This window comes from Onychostoma macrolepis, chromosome 03 (genome assembly GCF_012432095.1).
Source record: "Onychostoma macrolepis isolate SWU-2019 chromosome 03, ASM1243209v1, whole genome shotgun sequence".
Classification (NCBI taxonomy): domain Eukaryota; kingdom Metazoa; phylum Chordata; class Actinopteri; order Cypriniformes; family Cyprinidae; genus Onychostoma; species Onychostoma macrolepis.
The window spans coordinates 10,886,238-10,909,579 of NC_081157.1; the positions used below are offsets into that span (position 1 = coordinate 10,886,238).

The following is a 23,342-nucleotide window of genomic DNA, read 5'->3' on the forward strand; positions in this document are numbered from 1 at the left end:
ATAGAATAGGTATAGAATAAAACTTATCGTCCATGCTTTTCCCCTTTACAGACCCCCATGCACAATTGTAAATTCAAGAGGCCTAGTTATGCACCATTTAAGAAAAGTGCCATAATGCAATCAGAATTCAGAAAACCCCCTCTCGATCTATTACGACTGGCGTTTTACTTAGTCAAATGATCAGGATTACGGATGACACTGTACACATTTCGTTTGTTGGACCGTATATGTCATTACCATGACTGCAGGCGAGGCATTCTCTCTGAGAGCCATCAGCATTCACTGTTTATAGAAATAAATGAAAATTTCTACTTGAGAGTGTTTGACTAATTTGGTATTTCTTTTAGGACAATTATCCATCTCTACAATGAACTGTCAACACATAAAGTAAGGTCAGATGTCCAGGACCTCCAGCAGAAATATAGGCCCACAACATCAAAATACAGCAGTATATTTCATTGTACACATGGGGTACTTTTTATCCCTGTGTTCACCAAACCCATCTTGAGTGTTTGCTGCTAAAAAGCTCATCTTTTAGTTTCATCTGACCATAGAAGCCAGTCCCATTTGAAGTTCCAGTCGTGTCTGATAACTGAATATGCTGGAGTTTGTTTTTGGATGAGCGAGGAGAATTTTTCTTGAAACCCTCCCAAACAACATGTGGTGATGTAGATGCTGTTTGACAATTTTTTTTTAAGGTTTTCTGACCCCAAGACTCAACTATTTTCTGCAGTTCTCCAGCTGTGGTCCTTGGAGAGTCTTTAGCCACTCAAACTCTCCTTCTCACCGTGCATTAGGACGATATAGACACACGTCCTCTTCCAGGCAGTTTCTGAACATTTTATGTTGATTGGAAATTCTTAATTATTGCCCTGATGGTGGAAATGGGAATTTTCACTGTTTACTCATAAGAATTTCTAGGGGTGCCAATAATTGTGTCCAAGGTGTATTTGAGAAAACATTTATTTCATAATGAGATTTTCCCCATTTTAAATTCTTATTATCCAATGAAAGGTTGGATTTTGTGACCTTTTTAATTTATTTTTAAATAAAAGATCAAAAGGATTAATAATGCAGGCTTATTTTCAGAGCCTTCTTTGATCATATTTACCAAGGGTGCCAATAATTCTGACCACGACTATATATATATATATATATATATATATATATATATATATATATATGGGATGGCATGGTACATGTATTCGCATCGAACCGTCACGTTTCGGACATCTCGGTTCGGTGCATAAGGCCTTACAACGAATACAGGCAATTCACCCTCAATCCAGAAGGGGGCACCTGCAGTAATGCAGCACTGTTTGATAACCGCCAGCAGAAGAACAGCGAATGCCATGAGTTGTGCACTTGAAAACAAAGCCCCTAGACAGTGACCATGTGCTGATTCTGAATGCGTCTCTCACATAGACTGACAAAGGTACTTTAAAGACTTGCACACGCAACTGTTTGCGAAATGGGGCTTTGTGCTCATGTATCCTACCTCTCTCATGTTTTGTGTGTGTGTGTGTGCGCGCGTGTGCGCTCAGGCGCATCACTTCAACTGTTTCCTTATACCAGAAGAATCAACTTTAAACACTTATTGTCTTATTAATAATCACTGTATAAAGGTCTGCTTTTATTTGTGTACACTCACAATGAAAACAAAACAGATTTTATATATATAAAACATGTAATAATATTTATTTTCACATCTGGATGGAAAAAAAAAATTGTAATTTGCACTACTGTCTGTTCAAAATAAATGAAAAGAAACTGAGCATAGTAGATTTCTTTTTATCGTATTGAACTGTGACCCCGAACCGAGGTATGTACCGAACCGTGACATCTGTGTGCCACCTAATATATATATATATATATATATATATATATATATATATATATATATAGTGAGTTTACATCTCGCAATATGGAGCTTTTTTATCACAATTTTGAGTTATATCTCACTGTGAAAATAAGTCAGAATTATGAGAAAAAGTCAAAACTTTGAGATATAAATATACCTTTGTTATTATTATTATTTTATTAATTATTATTTTTTAGAGTGTATTAAATAATGTCAGTGCTGCATTCAGCAGCTTTATTTCTCAAACTGTGCATCTTGGACACACGGTACAAAAGTTACCTTTATTCTTTCAGTCATTTTTGAGTCATGGGACAAAACATGTCCAGCAAATTGTAACTACTATCAGGTTTAAAAAAAACTAAAATTTTCAATTGTAAATGTTATGGGTATTAATAATAGAATGTATTTAACACAATTATCCCCTTCAATTTAATTTTATCATTATTATGTGAAATCTATGACACTTATTGTCTTCTCACTACATGTAAAACAGTGTGTCCACAGAGAAGGGTTCGATCATTCATATGCTATAACATGGAAAAAAAATGTTTTTTAATGATGAAAAAGACCTTGTTTTACCAAAAGTAACACTTAATAATGTCTCCTATCAAAGCAAGGTTGTTTTTCAGTGACACATGCATGTAGGTTTCAAAGTTGTGTGCCTACCTTTTGTCAACACCGTCAGACATTCATTCAGATGTAATAAAATTAGGGAATATCAGGGGCAGCTGTCACTCTAAAGGACCCCCTTGCCCCAGTTCTCCTCTGCAGAGTACATCACTGTCAGACAGGCTCTGGTCAGTTTTATAGTTTTAGAATATTTTAAATCCTAATGTTAATATTTCCTGTGTCACAACCATGATATGTCAACACCATCTTCCAATTTCTTGGGAAATTATTTGAAATATTTAGATCATTTTATTCTCCTGAAGCAGGTTCCATTAGCATCTAGCATCAACAGAAAAAAACTAAATGGCTACTTCATGAACTCTATTTGTTTTGTGAAAGAAATGCCAAATTTGTCAACACCGTCAGATGTCACCATCATAAGATTTTGTGTTTCAATGATATATCAAAATACTTAAATGTGACTCTTGAGTAAAAGCTTTATAAACAATAACATATGCACTGTTTGTTGTGTTTGTTTTAATACAGTAATTGATTGATTCAATGTATTTGATTGTTAAAATTTAGGTTTTTGTCACCACCGTCAGCTCCGTCAGTTCTGTCACCTCCGTCAGAGGAAAATTTTGATAATATTTCATTTGTTGAGGAATTGTTGGTCGCATGTGAAAGTGTAATCTGTTTGCTAACATGAGAATGTGTTTTGAAATGTTAAAAACATCTTGAATGCTGTTAAAGATAAAGTTGAAATTATATTACACAGTCCAAGGTAAAAAGCACATTCTTATTCTTAAGTGTAGGGAATAAGAGCAAAATGACAATGATATCAGGTCCTTTTACTTGATTTGGTGAGAAAAAAATAAATAAATCTAAGAATGTGATTTATATTATGAGCACATAGTTTGATTTGTAGAAAAAAAGGGAGACATGAATGTGAATTGCGAGACTAAAATTGGAATGAACTGCCTTGGTTTACTGAAGTAATTTTTTAATATTGAAAAAGACATTTTAATTGTGTATTACTCAGTTATTGGATATGTGTTTACTTATAACAGTGTATCCTGCTTTAAGGAAGCATATTTTTGTGAATCAGTTCTCCATGTCTATACACATAGATAGAAGAGCCTGGATTGGAGGGATCAGAGATATCAGAAATAACAAAAAGGACTTTCTTTCCCTCAGCCGCTTTTATAAGTGTTTTGAAGAGATAGAGGTTACGTCTCAACCGATCAGAATTATAAGAATCAGAAAACCACTTTTGGCAGGTGCCACAGAAACCATGTTTTGTTCCCCATCTGGTCCTTTAAACCTGTCCGTGTTCAGGAACTCCTTCAGGGCTGAAAGATACGGGTCTTCATACTTCAGAGACGTGAATGTCAAGCACATCACTACATCAAAATCAGGATTAGAATGGAACTCATTAAGATTGTCTTTAATTCTGATCCCTTCCAGTGACTTGGTTTGAGAACTCAAGAGAAGTAGTTCTTGCTTTGCATCATCTAACCAGTGGTTAAGCATGTCAGCATTGAATGGGGAGTTTCTGTGGGTCTTTAGGATGTCTTCCAGAGACTTCTCCTCCATCTCTCCTCCTCGAATAGCAGGCAAGACCCTGCCAACTGCTTTCAGTAGCATTGTCTTGTAAATGCTAAATGAGTTGTGAAAAGAGTTCAGCCTCGTTTTAACGTCTCTGAAACTATTAACCAGTGTGTGTCCTGACAGGTCATTGTATGTCCTCTCTGTCTCTCCCAGCTCATTGATTATCGATTCAATTTCGAAAGCCACACTAGTACTGATTTCTCTCTCCACCCGAGCTGCTGTTGCATTCAGAAGATGAAGCGGATAAAGCCAGACTTTTATTGGGACTTCATTCTGTGGTTTGTCCCGCAGCTGAGATGGGAGTTGCTTGTACAAATTTAAGGCCTCCATGTATGTGGTGGGGTTCTGCTGAAGGTGGACGTCACCATAAAATTTGCAGTTGATCTCCTTAGCCATTTTCTTATCCTCGTCGGTCATTTGGAAAGCTGCATTTCCCTCAGCGGATAAATCAGGGATCTTTTTAACCATGGCATACAGTTTTCCATCAATCTCCTGCTTGTTTTCCTCTTCTGAAACTGTCCGATCAAACTCCATGAATACCTGCGCTCCGTACAGCACAGCAACAACCACATGAGTTGCAGTTTTCTGGTCAAACACCTCTGGGTAGGTGATCTTGCCCAAATGGCTCACAGTGAGCTGTTCGTATCTTGTGGTTTGACTGTAATACATTGTGATTCTGGACTGTTGTTTTGAGGATTTGGTGTCACGCAGGTATTTGGCAGATCCTTCCACCTCCACAAGACCCCCTAAGAAACTGGTCTTCAGGGAAGCTCTTACATCCAGGAGATTGAGTTTATTTGAGAGAGAGTCAGAGTTTCTGTAATTCACAGAGGTCTGGGGCTTTGGACGACTGTCCAGATTTTCACTCAGAGATTTCTTATCCCATAAAGTAACACCTGAAATCAGAAATAGCTCTAGCAGTTATTCTCTGTATGAAGAAGTGGCTGATGGATGGTTTATTGACGGGTTAACATGCAGGGTTTTTTAGTATGTTTTAAACAAGTGGAGATTCAAGATGTTATGAAAAGTTTGTTTAGTGTGGAGCAGCACCTGGAAGGAAGGAATCCTTGCGGCAGTCGTAAAGCGTACCAGGAAAGAGAAATCTTCCTAGGGCTTCCACTTCTAATGTGTCTGATGGCAGAGCTGTTGAAAATAACAAAGAAAAAAGATTGCTTTCAGAACAGAATAAAAAAATTTAAAAAAAGTTTGTGAAATTTTGCATGAGAAACCCTGAGCATGATTTAATGTATTGCATGTATTTTTTCCAATATGTTTCTAGCATGTTTTATCATGTTGCTAGCATCAAGTAGTACAATGTTAGCATGATTTAATATGTTATTAGCATGAATTAGCACATTTCTGGCTTGTTTCAGCTCATTTCTAGCATGCATTAGCATGTTACTTCCATATTTTTATGCTGCTAATTAGGGGTGTCCCCAAATAGTCAACGATTCGATGCTTCGATTAGAGGAGCCTGATTCGACTCCCAATCTCACAGTCGAATATTCGCGGGGTGTTATGATCATGCCATTTTGGCTATATGGGGGTGCTCAGTGTCTGATTTCACATCAAACTACCGGTTTTCTCCCAATAAGTTAATATACAGCCTATTATGATAATGCTGTAAATAAGAATCTTAAAAGAAAGAAGTTTTAAATAAATATTAACGTGCGTGAATAAATCCAACTTCCCCTATAGATTAAAGTTTTGCTTTCTAATCCGTCACCGACAGAGGAGCATCTTGGCGTCAGGGATTTAAATCTTTAACAAGACTCAAACTGACACAGACAGAGTGGAAGACAAAATTTGTATTTATTTTTTTTGATCAGGTAGGGTATAACAAGTGATTTCAAAACGTTTCAGTCGGTTTATTTATATTGTGTATATATTACTTATCTCGTATAAGATGCATTTGGTTGAGTTACGCTACAGTAAAGTGCTTTATTATACATACATACGGTGATTATCTCTTCAGCGCACGGTGCGAGCAGAACAACAATGCAGAATATTAATAACTATGACACTGTCATATACATAGCATTATAATGAGAACTCTATAATAATAAATGCTGTGATTTTTTTAGTGTTTAGTTGTGTTTCTGCATGTTATTGTGTGAAGAAGACGTCCACAAAAGGAGTTCATTCAGAGCCGCGCAGACGCGTTCATGTGCATTCGGGGCATTTTGTGCAGATAGCCTATAAGTTGTAATATTAACATTATGTTATATAAATAACTAAGCCTATTTTATGTGAGATAAATGAGTTAAATCCCATTGATTAAAAACCTGCTATCATATGCTTCATTCTACTGGTCATCTTCAGCGCGCGCAGCTCAAAACAGAAATGCAGAACGTTATAACTACGATCATATAACGTTATAATGAGAGCACTATTGTAAAAAAATGTTGTGAATTCTTAAGGGTTTCGCTGATGTTTAATGTTAACTATCTTTTAATCAAAACATAAAACATTATTTACCCCGTTTGTATCTGCGAGGCCTCAGTTACACAATTTCCGTGTATTTATGACTGTCGAATGTCTGACTTGGCCCCGCCCCCAAATATATGATTCGACTATCGCCATGATTCGAAAATTCCGATTCGACTATGAAAATCCTTAGTCGGGGACACCCCTACTGCTAATGATTTTTAACAAATGATTGCTAACATGTTTTAACATACTGCAAACATGAATTAGCATTTTGCTAACATGTTTTAACATTTTAGCTTGAAATGGCATGTTGTTGGCATGTTTTATCATATTGTTAGCATTAATTAGTATGGTGATGGCATGTTTTAGCACATCACTAGCATGAATTAACATATTGCTAACATCTTTTAACATGTTGTTCTAGGATAGTTGTTAAGCTTTGGTAGTGATACTGTTTAAAAGGTTTGAACCCCTCAATGAAAGTCTATGGGTTTTATTTTCGTGCATCTCAATAAATTACAATGTCGTGGAAAAGCATCCAAACCCGACAAACTCCTGCAATGAACAGCGGTGTGCGCTCCTAATTTACAGTGTACGGTAAATGATAGACATGTCAATCTGAGTGAACCACCCAATCCAAATGCACTCCAACTGTTAAACAGTGCCCAGTTGGTGTCTACATATTGTCCCCACCCACAATATGCTAGATCAAATTCCCATTGGCCGGATTACTGTCATTTTTCAAATGATCCTGGAAGTCACAGCTCTAGACAAATAGCATTTCATGATATTCCATAAACATTATCTCAAGATCCATACATCACTTTATATTGTCTATAGGCTCGTTTGAATTGAGATTAACTGCTCTAAATAGCAATGTGAAATTGACTATGCCTTGCTAATGTTTTGCAAAGTTATAAGCTATACTTTGCACAAAGCATACAGTATGTACTGTTTAACATTGTGTACATGGCATTTTTTCTTACAAAAACCTTATATAGTTTGATCTCTAACTAAAACAAATGTCCTTGGTAATACCTCTTTTCATGCCATGAAAATGGAGCACTTTAATATGTTGTTAAAGTTTAAAGCCATTGTTAGGAGCAAACAGACACTCCTTGTCCATGACTTTGCTCCTACTGCTGTTTACTTTCCCTTACCCAACACACCCATCTACGCTCCTCTCCATTTTTCTCCTACCTTCTCCTCAGTTGACTCCAAAGCAGCCCCTAGCGTGAGGCTGCCTCTGCAACAAAGAACCACTCTGGCTGCTCCTTTGCATCCCTCTCTCTTTTCTTCCTACAACCTTTCTTTTAGAAGTGGCCTTACGTGAGGCTGCCTCCGCAAAGGTGCCTGCCTCTTCTCTCCTCTCTGCTAGCTATCCACCACCTACATCAGCTGAGCGGCTATCTTGCACCCTCTTTACAGCCACCCACATAGCAACCCCAACCCACACCACTGGTATGGAACTTCTGCCTGTCTCTGGGTGTTTTCACACCTGGTCATCTTGTCACCCAGTCCATCTCGGGAAGGCTATACAGCCACCAGAACTGCCAGCCTCTTAACCTCCAATATGCCGCTGCTGCAGCAATGATATTTCCCACATCTCTTGCAGCAGATGTCATACAAACTTTAATTTCTCTCTGCCGCAGCAGTGATTTTGCACAGCACTCTCGCAGTGCCCTGACTAAACTTCATATATTTTCTTCTGATTTTTGCAAGAGCAGTGATTTTCCCCCCAATTATTTTTTTTTCCTTTTACATCACTGTTTTCTCACTCCTCTCCTACAGGAGCCCTCTCATTTACTGGCCCCAATCTGCCTTATATTGCCCCAATGCTGCAACAGTGAAATGTTTTCTGAAATGATTCAGTGAAATTGAATCTATTAAAGTTTCCTCTACTTGTAGCACCAAACTATTCGCAGTTGATTGCCCAGCTTGCTGTCCCTTGTAAACACATTTTTTTGGGGGGTTGAACTCTGAGCTAAAGCCGAGCCTTGGGTTCGAGCCTCCATTGAGGACAGCAAGCCAAGTTTGTTTACCATTAAACATCAGGACTGGATAGGCAGGCAAACACGTGAAAGGTGAGTTTGGTGGTTGTAGCTATGAAGCTCTAGGACTAGTTAGAGTCAAAAATTTTAATCTCAGAAGATGAACCAGTTTAACCAACATTTCTGTATGTTGACTTTCTCAAGACAGCATAAAATTTTGCAACTTAGTGCTAATGAAAATATCATTCAAATTATAAAGACACTAGAAATGAGTTATAAAATATTGTTACTTGACCAAAGAAACCCAGGCCAAGCTATGCCACCAAGCTGATGAAAGGGAAAATCATTAAAGAGACAAACCAAAATTAAAGTCAGCACAGAAAGATGAATTGAATGTAAAGATAACTTAAGACAGTGCTTAATTTGAGCTGAATCTTGCTGGATCCTGTTCCGGAAAATGTCAGATTTTGGATTTTTGCGTTCTGGTATTTGCTTTTAAACATCCGGCATTAACAAGTGCAGTAGATTGTGACCGTGCGTGCATGCATACGAGACAGAGCGATTGCGGGTTTATGTAGATGTATTTGGAGCATTATTTGTAGATTATGTATTGTTCCTCAACATATTATTGACCAGTCACCTTTCTTAAATGCAAAATACCTCTCGTTGATTGGTGCTACTGCTTAACCTCCAAAAGTTCCCCTGCTCACAAAACAATAATTTGTTTTGTGAGCAGCGGAATGTTTGGAGAGAGTGTAATAATACCAGAAATATTACCGAATAAAGTGAAATATTATAATGTATAAACATTATAAACACTATAATCATAGCCTAGTTCCCCTCACTCCAAAACAAATCATTTAAATGTAACGGTATGCAGAACAGATCAAGAATGAAAAAATATATATAAAGCTAAAGAAACCAAAACAAAGCGACACTGAAAGTATCGTTGGGCTCACGTACCTCTTATTCAGCACAAATCCAGATGTTTCCATATTCGTAATGTATTTTAATGTTAAACTATTATTTATAATTTAGACTGGCTTTATGCACGTTCGTATATCGATGGAAAAACTCATCCTCTTCACATGCGCAAAAATGCACGCTTGGCATAACAGCAGCTGTAGACCGCTTATACTATGTAGGCCTACTCTTTAAATTGATATGACTGACTGTACTTTATTTTGATAATGAACAGACTACGATGGCAAGTTTGAATTGCTAGAATACAGGTGCATCTCAATAAATTAGAATGTCGTGGAAAAGTTAATTTATTTCAGTAATTCAACTGAAATTGTGAAACTCGTGTATTAAATAAATTCAATGCACACAGACTGAAGTAGTTTAAGTCTTTGGTTCTTTTAATTGTGATGATTTTGACTCACATTTAACAAAAACCTCAACCAATTCGAATACTTCATAAGACCAATAATAAAAACATTTTTAGTGAATTGTTGGCCTTCTGGAAAGTATGTTCATTTACTGTATATGTACTCGATACTTGGTAGGGGCTCCTTTTGCTTTAATTACTGCCTCAGTTCGGCGTGGCATGGAGGTGATCAGTTTGTGGCACTGCTGAGGTGGTATGGAAGCCCAGGTTTCTTTGACAGTGGCCTTCAGCTCATCTGCATTTTTTGGTCTCTTGTTTCTCATTTTCCTCTTGACAATACCTCATAGATTCTCTATGGGGTTCAGGTCTGGTGAGTTTGCTGGCCAGTCAAGCACACCAACATCATGGTCATTTAACCAACTTTTGGTGCTTTTGGCAGTGTGGGCAGGTGCCGAATCCTGCTGGAAAATGAAATCAGCATCTTCAAAAAGCTGGTCAACAGAAGGAAGCATGAAGTGCTCCACAATTTCTTGGTAAACGGGTGCAGTGACTTTGGTTTTCAAAAAACACAATGGACCAACACCAGCAGATGACATTGCACCCCAAATCATCACAGACTGTGGAAACTTAACACTGGACTTCAAGCAACTTGGGCTATGAGCTTCTCCATCCTTCCTCCAGACTCTAGGACCTTGGTTTCCAAATGAAATACAAAACATGCTCTCATCTGAAAAGAGGACTTTGGACCACTGGGCAACAGTCCAGTTCTTCTTCTCCTTAGCCCAGGTAAGACGCCTCTGACGTTGTTTGTGGTTCAGGAGTGGCTTAACAAGAGGAATACGACAACTGTAGCCAAATTCCTCGACACGTCTGTGTGTGGTGGCTCTTGATGCCTTGACCCCAGCCTCAGTCCATTCCTTGTGAAGTTCACCCAAATTCTTGAATCGATTTTGCTTGACAATCCTCATAAGGCTGCGGTTCTCTCGGTTGGTTGTGCATCTTTTTCTTCCACACTTTTTCCTTCCACTCAACTTTCTGTTAACATGCTTGGATACAGCACTCTGTGAACAGCCAGCTTCTTTGGCAATGAATGTTTGTGGCTTACCCTCCTTGTGAAGGGTGCCAATGATTGTCTTCTGGACAACTGTCAGATCAGCAGTCTTCCCCATGATTGTGTAGCCTAGTGAACCAAACTGAGAGACCATTTTGAAGGCTCAGGAAACCTTTGCAGGTGTTTTGAGTTGATTAGCTGATTGGCATGTCACCATATTCTAATTTGTTGAGATAGTGAATTGGTGGGTTTTTGTTAAATGTGACCCAAAATCATCACAATTAAAAGAACCAAAGACTTTAAATAAATTCAGTACACACAGACTGAAGTGGTTTATGCACAAGTTTCACAATTTGAGTTGAATTACTGAAATAAATGAACTTTCTTTCTTTTTTTAAATGCACTTTTTGCACCTGTATGTGATGTGTGCTCTGCCAAAAATGCTTTTCTTACTTAGATTTTTTGTCTTGTTTCCAGCCAAAATATCTAAAAATCAAGAAGGATTTTCTAGACAAGTAAAAATTATTGTCTTGTTTTCAGAAAAAATAAAATAAAATCTGCCAATGGGGTAAGCAAAATAATCTTGTTGAAATAAGATTATTTTGCTTACCCCATTGGCAGATTTATTGATTGTTTCAAGTTGTTGACTTGTTTATGTTGAAAACAAGACAATAATTTTTACTTGTCTAGAAAATCCTTATTTTTAGATATTTTGGCTGGAAACAAAACAAAAAAATCTAAGAACAGCTTTTTTTGCAGTGTGCGGCCCCGCGCAATCAAACAGCTGAAACATTAAATACTCTTATCTGTGTGACCAAAAATGGAGTAAGACAAACCACAAAGTGTTTACTTTTATTTTTGCACATTCACAATAAAAACAGAATTTTTTTTTAAGTATAGCAAACAAACAGGATGCGCGTTCTGTGATCTCAGTTCTCTGTTTCCTTTCTGTGAACTTGTTTGCGGATCGCCGCACCTCACATCTGTTTTATATCTGTTAATTATTTATGTCAGATATATTTCGCATATTTATACCTTTTCTATATAGATTATGATTGTATTTTATTTTTATGGAAACAAATTTTGTTATTTTTAATGTAACTTACATAAATTTTCCTTAAATCATGGCGACCTATTTTTGAACACCTAGGTTGTATAGTTAGGTCCATGCAGAAACTTGTGAACGATGCTCTATAGGCATCACCGTTTAGTGACGTCATTGAATGTTCCAGGAAAACTGAAATTGTATTGTCAGTGTATTGTCAGCGCCTTTTAACTGCTGATTTGGATCATTTGTTTCATTTACAAATTAAGCACTGACTTAAGGCCTATAATCACATAGCGAAGCAAACATTGTTGTCAGAACATTGTGAAATCAAGAGCAGATACAGCATTTTTGGACTTAATACTATAGGATATTGGAGTGAACACAGGACATAATGAGTCCAAGAGAGATTAAGTTAGGTCAAGGTATGACCTAAATCGGTCTCAAACCAAGCTTTCAGACTGAAGCGATTTCCAGAAATGTTATAGGATTTCAAACCACATGTAAATGTATCTCAAAACAGATTTGTAAAAATCACATTTTACTTTCAAACTTGCTAAATATGACTGGATACATTTTTTAAATTTGTAAAATGAAGCATATGCCATTTGGCTGTTTATCCACTATTTTTAGAGCCGATTATACAGCATTTCAATTTTCAATTTTCAATTAAAGAATCACTAGTTTGAGACCACACTGTAATACAATATGAGATGCGGGACAAAATAATTGTATGCAGAAACAAATGAGCTGCCTCAGTCGTAATGTAATAACTAATAAGTTTAAAACAATTTAAGTTCATCTTAACTATTTTTGACAGCCTTTTTATGTTTATGTCAAATTTGAGTTGTGAGTCTAGAACTACTCCTATAAAACTAACTTCATTTACCTCCTCTATTTCTTCGTTAAATACCTTAATTTGTTTTTTTTCTGTTTGCTTTCTATTAGAAAAACACAAAGACAGTTTTCTTAACATTTAATGTAAGATTATTTTCATGGAGCCATCTAGATATCTTTTCCAGTTGCTCTTTAAAAAGTGCAGCAACCTTAGCTGATGACTTAGCAGATGTATATATTACTGTATCATCCGCGTAGAGCTGACATTCAACATCTGAACAACTAGATGGCAAATCATTTATAAACAGACTAAAAAGCAATGGACCTAAAATTAAGACTTGAGGTAAGCCCATTTTATTCCTTATAAACAATGATTTTGTATCCTCAATTTTTACACACTGTTCCCTTTGTTTTAGATAAGAGGTAAACCACTCAATTCATTGCTTACTAAAGTTAAATGTACTTAGTTTAGATATCAATATAGTGTGATTAATTGTGTCAAAAGCTTTTTTTTAGATCAATAAAAACAGCACCCATTACATGGCCCTGATCCAAAGAAGCCTTTTAGCCTTTTCTAAAAATAAAAATAGTTTCGCTAGAATGCTGTAGTCTGAAACCAAATTGATGCTGATGAAGGAGTTTATTACTTTCTAAATAGTTTTTAGAGAAAGTTGTGGCTGAACAATTAATAAATTTAGACATAACCGATCAAATTGATATTGGACGATGATTTGAAATCATATTAGAATCTCCTGTTTTGTAAATTGGTGTGACAACAGCTTTACATTCTCTGATTGATAAATTTACCAAATGTGACCCTGGACCACAAAACCAGTCTTAAGTGTCAATTTTTCGAAATTGAGATTTCTATATCATCTGAAAGCTGAATAAATAAGCTTTCCATAATGGTTTGTTATGATAGGACAATATTTGGCTGAGATACAACTATTTGAAAATCTGAAATCTGAGGGTGCAAAAAAATCTAAATATTGAGAAAATGAAGTTCTTAGCAATGCATATTACTAATCAAAAATTAAGTTTTGATACATTTATTGTAAGAAATTTACAAAATATCTTCATGGAACATGATCTTTACTTAATATCCTAATGATTTTTGGCATAAAAGAAAAATTTATAATTTTGACCCATACAACGTATTTTTGACTATTGCTACAAATATACCCCAGCGACTTAAGACTGGTTTTGTGGTCTAGGGTCACAAATGGGTTAATGGAGGTATCATCAAGGAGCTATATATTTTTAATAACATTTATATCTAAATTTGGTAATATTTTTATAATTTCAGTTATTTTATTTTCATCAATCTCCTTAATACTAAATAAATGTAATGCCTCAGCCTCCACCCTATTTTCTGATACTTTTGAAATTTTGAGCTAATTCATCTACTGAACGAATAAAATATACATTAAACTCGTGTGCCAAAGTAGCTTTATCATTTGTTACTTTACCATTTAAATGTAACTCTTTAACTACATTTTGATTATGAGTCTTGTTAGCTACATTTAGTTGTTTCCATAAAACTGTACTTTGTCCTCTAGCCCTCTCTATTAGTTGTGTATAATATGATAATGTTGACTTACATAATTCTTGTATTACTTTATTTCTTAAACCTCTGTAAATTAAATTATCTGTATTTAGTTTAGAAGATAAAGCAGTTTTTAGCATATTATCTCTTTTTTTCATAAGATTACGAATGTCAATGTTCAGCCAAGGTAACAATATTCTTTTTCTTGAACTTTTCTGAGAGGTATAATACTTATTTAACAAATTGGTCAAATTTTTTTGTTAGAGAAGTGCAACACTGATTTACTTCATTTAAATGTAAAATATTACCCCAATCAGCATTGTTAATTTCCAGTTCAAACTGACTTACTCTTGATTTTGGTAACCCAAACTTAAATCTATTGGGTCTCTGATTTTTGAACTGCTGTAATCGTCGTTTAGTTCGTTTCCTTGCTGTTAATACCATATTATCTGATAGACCTGTCAGTAGATTATACGTTTTTATGATACGCTCTTCCCTATTTGTAAAAATAAGATCTATTACAGTCCTGCTATTTCTAGTAATTCTAGTTGTTGTTGTTTTTAATTAACTGATGATAATCAGTGATGAATCAAATGTGATAAAAGTATCACATTTATGGCTAAACTTATCACATTTAAGTATACTTGGGCTTTACAAGTAATGCAAGTTACATAATCAGATTACTTTTTTCAAGTAACTCGTAAAGTAACATTACTTTCTAATTTAAACGAGAAAATATCTGAGATGCTTGTTCAAATAAAATGCAGTCAGTTACTTTATTTTCCCATATATTGACTGACAATGTCTGTGCTGCTGACCTTCGATGATACAGTTTAACCATTCTAACAAGCAAAAATGCCTCTAGATAAATATTTCATTTATGCTTTTTATTGCTGAAGAGTGTTTCTTTCTTCTGCAGCATCCGATTCTTCTGCGATCCAGAATGGCTGCACAGCGAAAAGGTTTGTTTGAGCTGTGAATTTACATTTCTTTCAACCTGAAGCTTATTAATTTCACTTTTGGTGTGAGAGGGCTTTTACATTTGCCAAAGATTGAACGTTTTTAAATTAAAAAGGCAAGCCCAGATAAGAAAAAGTATTGCATTTTATGGGAATGTATACTTTGCATACATTCCCATAAAATGTAATTAAGTAACAATTAGTATCCTGGCCTTATGTTTTAGTTTGTTGTTGAATACCATCACCTAGTGGCCATTCCAAGAACTCTTATACTCTTAGCAATTACATCAGCCATTGTGGGATTTTCAGAGCACATGGTGCAGAGTGTGTTTGTGCATCCACGTCCTTCCTACATGTTTTACCCTTGAGAACGCAAAAATCTTTAAGTTTGAATAATTATTTATACATCGATATGATTAGGTATTTTGCTTGGTTGTATATTTTTGAGAACTATTTACATATGCCATGTTAGAAACACCATTCAAAGATTAAAACCTTGATAATAGATTGTATTCGCTTAGTTATAATAACATGACTATGTTTACATTTTGTTTAAATGTATGATTTAAGCACTTGAGTGTGTTTTTGAGTATAGTGCTGTGTGAAGTAACAGTGCTTCTGTTAGATAAATATCTTTACACCATTTTTGTTACTTTGTTACAGTTTCACAAGTTGGTCTACAGTAAAGAGCATCTAAAACACAAACTGTCTACGACCTTTACTGAGGGCTTTGTTTAGCTCGCTGCCGAAGCACTGTATAGAAACGCAAGCTGGGGGCAGAAGAATTAGTTACTTTTTATGGGGTAACACAACATTGTAATGCATTACTTTTACTTTTTGTTTGTTTTGTTTAAGTAACTTTCCCCAACACTGTTTAGGACTATTCAAGGCCACCCAGTAAGTGAGACAAGTTTAATTATTTTGCTATAAATAAAAGATGAGTTTTAAGGAATAAAAATATTGACTACAGTGGGACTAATTTAACAGTTCAAACGTATTGCACATATTACTGCACGTATACCACACCTCACAGCTGTGATGTCACTGAGTTCTAAACAGCACATTCACATGTTGTAACAACACTCGCATCTTACCTCGAGTCTTCATAATTCCTCTAGGTGCTCTTACATTTTGTTCAGTTAAAGTCCCAATCTCATCAGCTTCGGTTTGTAACATCTCCTGTTTTTGAAGAAATGGTTCATTCAATCTTCCACAGATTTTCAAAAATCTCTTATCTCTTAAAGACATTTGCATTTTGAGTGAGTGCACTCACCTCTGCATTTCCCACAGCAAGATATGCCAACCACAGATAAGCACATATGTAGATGCAGTTCAGCTGCTTCAGGTACACCAATAGCGACGGCATCTTAGAAAAGTTAATGGGGAAACCCAGTAGAATAAAAGTCAATGGAGAAGATGCTCAGTGCACTCAATTAACTGCTTTTGAGAGAAAGTTCGTTTAGAAACAGAGCATATACTACATCAACTTTCTCTATACTAATCGTCAACCTATTGGTCATGACAATTTCGTTTAGTACAGTTCAAAATGTTTACAGTTCAAAACATTGAAATGAATCAGACAAATTAATTTACAGTAGATTTGTTTCTATGGCAGTACTGAAAATATTATACAAATTAATGGTGCAGCTTTATACTCTATACAAAGCAAAAAGCCCAGTGTTAAATTAACTCTCCCAAGAGTTTATTTGAATCCACACTCAAGAGTGTAATCGGTGATTGACCATTATTGAAGACACCTGATGTTAACAAGCAGAATCACCAAAGGAGAAAATCAAAATTTTAAGTCACCATTATAGTGGTCAGTGTTTGCTTTAGTTGTGCTCTTGACCCTTAAATTGTTAACATTAGATTTTGTTTGGCTGCTGTAACTGGAGTTATAACAGCCAGACATACCAGAGGAAAGATGATCATGTGGTGTTGGTTATGTTCTAACATAATGTAAGGGAATCATATATGATTTTATAGGGAATTTGAACAGAATCACTGTTTTACGGCTTATCACTGAGTCGGCCAGCAATTCACTGAACGAGCCATATAAAATCAACTCTGCACTGGATATTAAAATCCAAAAATATAGTGAAAACACTATTAAATAGCACAGTAACAAGACCGGCAGTTTAAGACATTAACTTGTAAGCACAAAATACAAGATATTTCTCTTTTCAATATAAATAAGACTTTATTGGATAAATCTAAGACATGCAAACTAATCTAACACATGCATTCACACAGAGGATGCTTCCGTACTGCCTCCTCCACACCACCAGAGGGATACGTCTCCCGAATATTAGTCAATTCCAGTTGAACTCAAATTCCCATCATGCCTCTTACCTGGGTCTGATTGCACATCACACCTGCACCTAATTTACGCACACATAAAAGCCACTCAAACATACCACTTCCCTGTGAAGTCTTGATTTGCCTCGGCTGTCAATTCTGAGCTGTTACCCATGTTTACTTTTGTACCTTTTTTATCCAGGACTGTTCATCTCGTTTCTGTTTGTTCTCTGCCTGCCCTGACCCGACCCGGATTGTTCCTTGGACTCTGATTCTACCCGCCTGCCCCGATTTACTGCCTGACTTTCGACTCTGTCTCTGCCTTGCCCTCATTGCACTGTTTGCTGGTATTTGACTCGGCCTGTTTGACCATTCTAATAAAAAGCTGCAAATGGATCCAACTCAGTCTGATGCTTCGCAACACACACATTCACACAAGTTGCAGAAAGACAGCAAGTGAGGAAAGGATGAGTTTAAGTGAATGAAAATGTGAAATCCCATGTTTATAGCAATATGTGCAACTGCATAGACCTGAACAACCATCAATCACTTAATTAACCCTCGCATTGAGTTTCTCAATGAGGTTAAAATTTATATTAACCCTCTGGGGTCTAAGGGTGTTTTGGGGGCCTGGAGAAGTTTTGACATGCCTTTACATTTGTACTTTTTTCAGTTGCTTATAAACATATAAATGGCTAAAGTCTTATATCACTGTAAACAGCACAAACTGGGCTACAATAATTTGTTAGCAGCATTTATGTACATGATTTTTTTTTTGAGAAAGAAACATTTATGTGTGGCTAGTGAAAAACTAAAATTTTGAAGTCACTGAAATAAGGCCATAAAACACATACAGAACATTTGTTCACTAAACTTTTGAGAACTGAATCTTGTAGCCTAGAATTTTTGCTTCAAAATGACATGTAAATCATCTTGTTTACTTGCTCACAGAAAACAATATATTGATTTAGAATCTTTAAGTCACTTTTTGAGTGGAAAGGCTCTATGCGAGAGGGCGTGGCTCACACCTGAGAAGACAAAGGCCCGCATAATGAGCTCCATAATGAGCCATTGAGTCAGGTGTGTGACTGAGAGAGAAGAGTTACAAGACAGAATGTGAGGAAAAAAGAAATGTGTATACGTATAACTATCACATAAAATAACTTGAGATTCACTTGTGAGTACAGTTTATTAGGAACAAAAAAACAAATAAACAACAGAAGAGTCAAGACATTGTGGGTGCAATATCCAAAATATCCAAAACAGTGGCAGGAAACTGGAACCCAGGAAAACAGGAGACAGCAGAAACTGCATGAGAAAACACAAAACAGACATGAGCCACACAATGAACGGACAAAGACAAAGCAAACATGGTGACAATACATACACTACCAGTCAAATTATTTAAACAGTAAGATTTGTGTAGAACAGTAACAGTAAGAAGTGTCTTCAGCTCACCAAGCCTGCATTCATTTGATCCAAAGTACAGCAAAAACAGTACATTATATTTATAGCATAGAACATATAACTATCCTCACGTCGTGCAACATTTAAATGCAATGAAAGGTTGCCTATCATATTTCAAAATGTTGCACTCGATTTTACACATTTTATTCTGGAGTTATAGTTTTGGACAAGTTCACCAGTAAACTTTGTCACAACAACACATTATCGAATGCCAATAAGAAACATTACTTACTCGGTATAAAATATCTCTTCCTCCAGCTGCGCTCGCGTTCAGTTTGTGAGGCAAATACAACTCTTTTTCCTCTCAGCGCGTCTTCTGGCGGTAAATACAAGGCTTTTTCCTCACAGCGTGTTCTTCCAAAACTGAAAAGTATCCGAGATGAAGGCGTTGCTGCTTTGTTTACGGTGGTGTGCGCGTTTACATGCCGTGTGGCTCGCGTGGAGGTTTGTAATAACAATAGCGCGAGGCCGTGACCTAATTAGAGATAATGAGACCAGACGGAAAAACTGGCCTTGGTTTCATACGGATTACTTTATCACAGAATATTTGTTTTCGGTAAGACTTACTTCATTTAACAGTAGACATGTCAAGCTTTCTATAGATATATTTCTCATGTCTCTGTGTGAAGTATTTGCTGAGTTACAGTTCATTTTAGTGACGTGTTTCAAAAAGCAGTTCGCGGAGAGAGTGAAGACTGAGAGCGCACCCTGTTTGTTTTCTTTATTCTTTCAAAAGCACAAAGTTTAGTTGTTATTATGAGTGTATACAAATAAAAGTAGACCCCTTACAGATTCGAATGGTGTATTGCTCTTATCTGTACGATCAAAAATGGCAGAGTAATTCAAGCTCATTTCGGCCTTATCAGGAAAATCTGCCTCAAAACGCATATATGCGTTTGTCGACCCCAGAGGGTTAAATGCACCAATTCAGCTAGAATCTGGAGTTGTATTACTTGCGTTGCCTTTGTGTTAAGGGATTCCCTTTTGTCATCGTCGTTGCTGATTGGCTGAAAGTTCAGTGGTAGTTCGTAGTGAAGTCTTGGGCATTGGCTGAAGTTGTGGAGTTGTGGTCTGGTTGAAGTCTTAGATGGGTGCTCGAGGTCGGACTCGGAGACACAGCGTTGGCAAACTTAACTCAGAACACGACACTCAACGGATTAAGCTATTCAATAGTTATTAAAAAGACATACACAATGAGTGATTAGGACAGGATAGTCAAAAGTGTGGGTTACATACATAATATGGAGTTATGCATTGAAATGATTTTAGGTGCATCTATCTAGTTTCTGTGCCATTCTGTGTACGTGAGAATGTGTTCTGAGGAACACAGGTCAAAAAGGGTTTAGAAGGAATTTCAGTCTGGTTCTTGTCCTGCTAGTTGGGGGAAGTCAATCTGAGGAAGCTCATGATTTCTATCATGGATTTACATGTGATGGCCATGCTGTGCATCTCTTTGACCATCAGTCTTGGTTACTTGCCCCAAATTTGACAATCTCCTTCCTGAGTTGGGAATCATGATTGTGTTCTTTTGTGTTCATGTTGTAAGTTGTTCTGTGAAAGAGGCTTGTTGGTTAGGCTTGCTTCAGACGGGCTGGCGCTAGGGTATCGTGGACAGATTTATGACGAACATCCTGTTGCCTTGGGCCTCTTTGTGGAATTTTGGCTGCTCGTGTTTCAATGTTCTGATCGAATCTTAAATTGTCTGATTCGCTCTGATATCCTACAATAATCATAATGTAGTGACCCAAGTAAGAGTTAGGTTTTTTTTATTGATTACTTCAACCCTGTGAACAATGTAAAATGTAGTGTTTTCAGTATAATCAGACAGATGTTTTTAAAACTTATTTTGATCAAAAACTTGATCAAAAAGCATGTTGTAGCCCATTAAAACTCATCCATGGTTCCCATGATGCATTGCAGAATGAATAAATGATTCATAAATTTGGCTTTGTAATTTCTTTTATTCTTCCTATTTTCTTTCAGTTTTGCTGTTTTTTTATGCGACTTTTTAGTAGCTTGTTTTGTGATGTTCAGAGTTGATGTGTTTATCTGAATATGCTGTTTGTCACCATTGTTGAGATTCATATGCTGATTCTTGATGTCTGTGTGTGCCTAAACAAAATACTTTTTTTTTTTTTTAAATCAGAAGAGCTTGTAAAAAAACACTTACAAAATTCAAAGAAAATACAGGCTCTTTTGCTGTGGAATCACAAAGCTGTTGTAATCAATAAAGGAAATATAACTCAGAGATGAGACTCTAAATGATTTCAGTGATTGAGGTCAAATAATAATTATGTGAAACAATAATCACCACCACCCGATGACTTTTGCTCTTGGCTTTGTCTGGCTGTTATAGCTCAATTACAGCAGCTAAACAAATTCTAACATTAAAAAGTCAAGTGTCAAGAGCCCAACTAAAGAAAACACTAACCACTATAATGGTGACTTAAAAAATGTGATTTTCTCCTATGGTGATTCTACTTGTTAACATCAGGTGTCTTCAATAATGGTCAATCATCCCTCAGTGAATCACTTAATTACCTCATTGCTTCAGTGTTCAATTAACACTCTACAGTATTCATTTTAACACTCTTGAGTGTAGACTCAAATAAACTACTGGGAAAGTTCATTTAAAACTGGGCTTTTTGCTGTGTACAATTTCAATAATAATATTTTAATATTTGCTATGCTTATCCTCTAAAAGGCTTGTGTCATATGTTTCTTGTAGCAAAAATGTTGGTTTAGATTGAGGTTTCATGAAAAAAAAAAAAACATAAAATACAAATAACTTTAGTCATTTCATTAATTCTCTCAATGTCTTTAATTTCCTTATAAATACAAATTTAATTCATTGTTTAAAATAAATCCAGTATTAAGAAATCAAAGTTTCTTTAGTTTGTTTGCAGTTTAGTGAAGTTGTTTAATTGTAATAAACACACGTCTATAAATCACCTGTGATCACATCTGAATTCTGTCCACTTGAGCTCTAAACAGCACATTCACACTAACTTTACCTGTTCATATTGTATTAAAATGATTTATTACCTGCAGTCTCGGTGTGTTCTTGGTAAGTAAAGAGATGAAATCTTCTGTTAATGTCTTCAACTGATGTCTGAAGCGCATGGGATTTCTGTACTCATATATATTCTCAGAAAAAAACTGTCCCTTTGCCCTCATGGACCCAGACTCTGGTTAGTGCCTCCACTACAACATCACAGCAGGGGCGAATTTAGTGAATTGGGGGCCCCAGGCAAATATAGGAATGGGGCCCTATACATTTGCAAACATTTACCTTGATCAACCTTGAGGTTCCTTTTTTGTCGAGATGTTTGCTGTTGCACAATGGTGACCCATAGTTGAGTCCAATGTTTCTGCATTTTTCATGTACATGTTATAATGGGATTCTTTCATTTACATTTATTCATTTAGCAGACAAGTTTATTCTTTCATGTTGTAGACCACGAAATAGCAATAGATTTACTGTTGAGATACAAGTTATAACAAAAATCTAAATAAATTATAAAATGATAAACCTTACAACTGAACCTTTAAACCATTTTCTTAAGAAAAGGGATGAGTCAGAAGTATAAATTATTTCATAATTTAAAATGGGTTTATGTGGTTGGATTATCGCATTGGTCTGAACAAAAACTGCAGACTGGATTACTGAAAATGTACATTAATTCTCTGCCAGTAGGAGGTGCTTTTGGAACGTCAGAAATATAGCGGTTACCCCGGCAAAGGCTGTCACACTTCACGGGGAGCGAGGGAACCAGGAACGAGGAATCTGCACAAACTAGAGTCTTTAATCCAACATGGAACACAGGTCACAGGCAGGGAAGACATTCAAAGACCGACAAACATGAACTGAATGGACTGGGGCTTATAAAGACAGGATAATGAGGGAACTAAGGAGACACACCTGGAATCAAATTAACAATCAGACAGGGGAACAACTGGGTCAGAGAACACATGGGGAGCAAAAACACAACAAAACAGTCCAGGGGCGTGACATAAACAAAGCAGCGCTCAGCTCATAAATGATACTTTATCAGGTAAAATGAATATGTCATCGAAAATTTTCTGAAGACAATCGGTTCCCTTCAGAGATTAATTCATATAAAATGTTGAACTAGAGAGAATGAGAAAAGTGTGAAACAATATAGCCTATATTGACAAGGAAAGTCCACTGATGAGTTACCAGCGTAAGCCTACATTTAATTTTAGTCATTTTAACTTAGGGCTGTCAATCGATTAAAATATTTAATTGTGATTGTCATGAGTTAACTCAGGAATAACCGCAACTT

General features: G+C 36.2%; 1 pseudogene; it reads right to left on the minus strand.

Moving 5' to 3' along the window:
• Positions 1 to 3,551: 3,551 nt before the first annotated feature.
• On the minus strand, positions 3,552 to 22,090 carry LOC131534457 (neoverrucotoxin subunit beta-like; annotated as a pseudogene).
• Between the last annotated feature and the right edge of the window lie 1,252 nt (positions 22,091 to 23,342).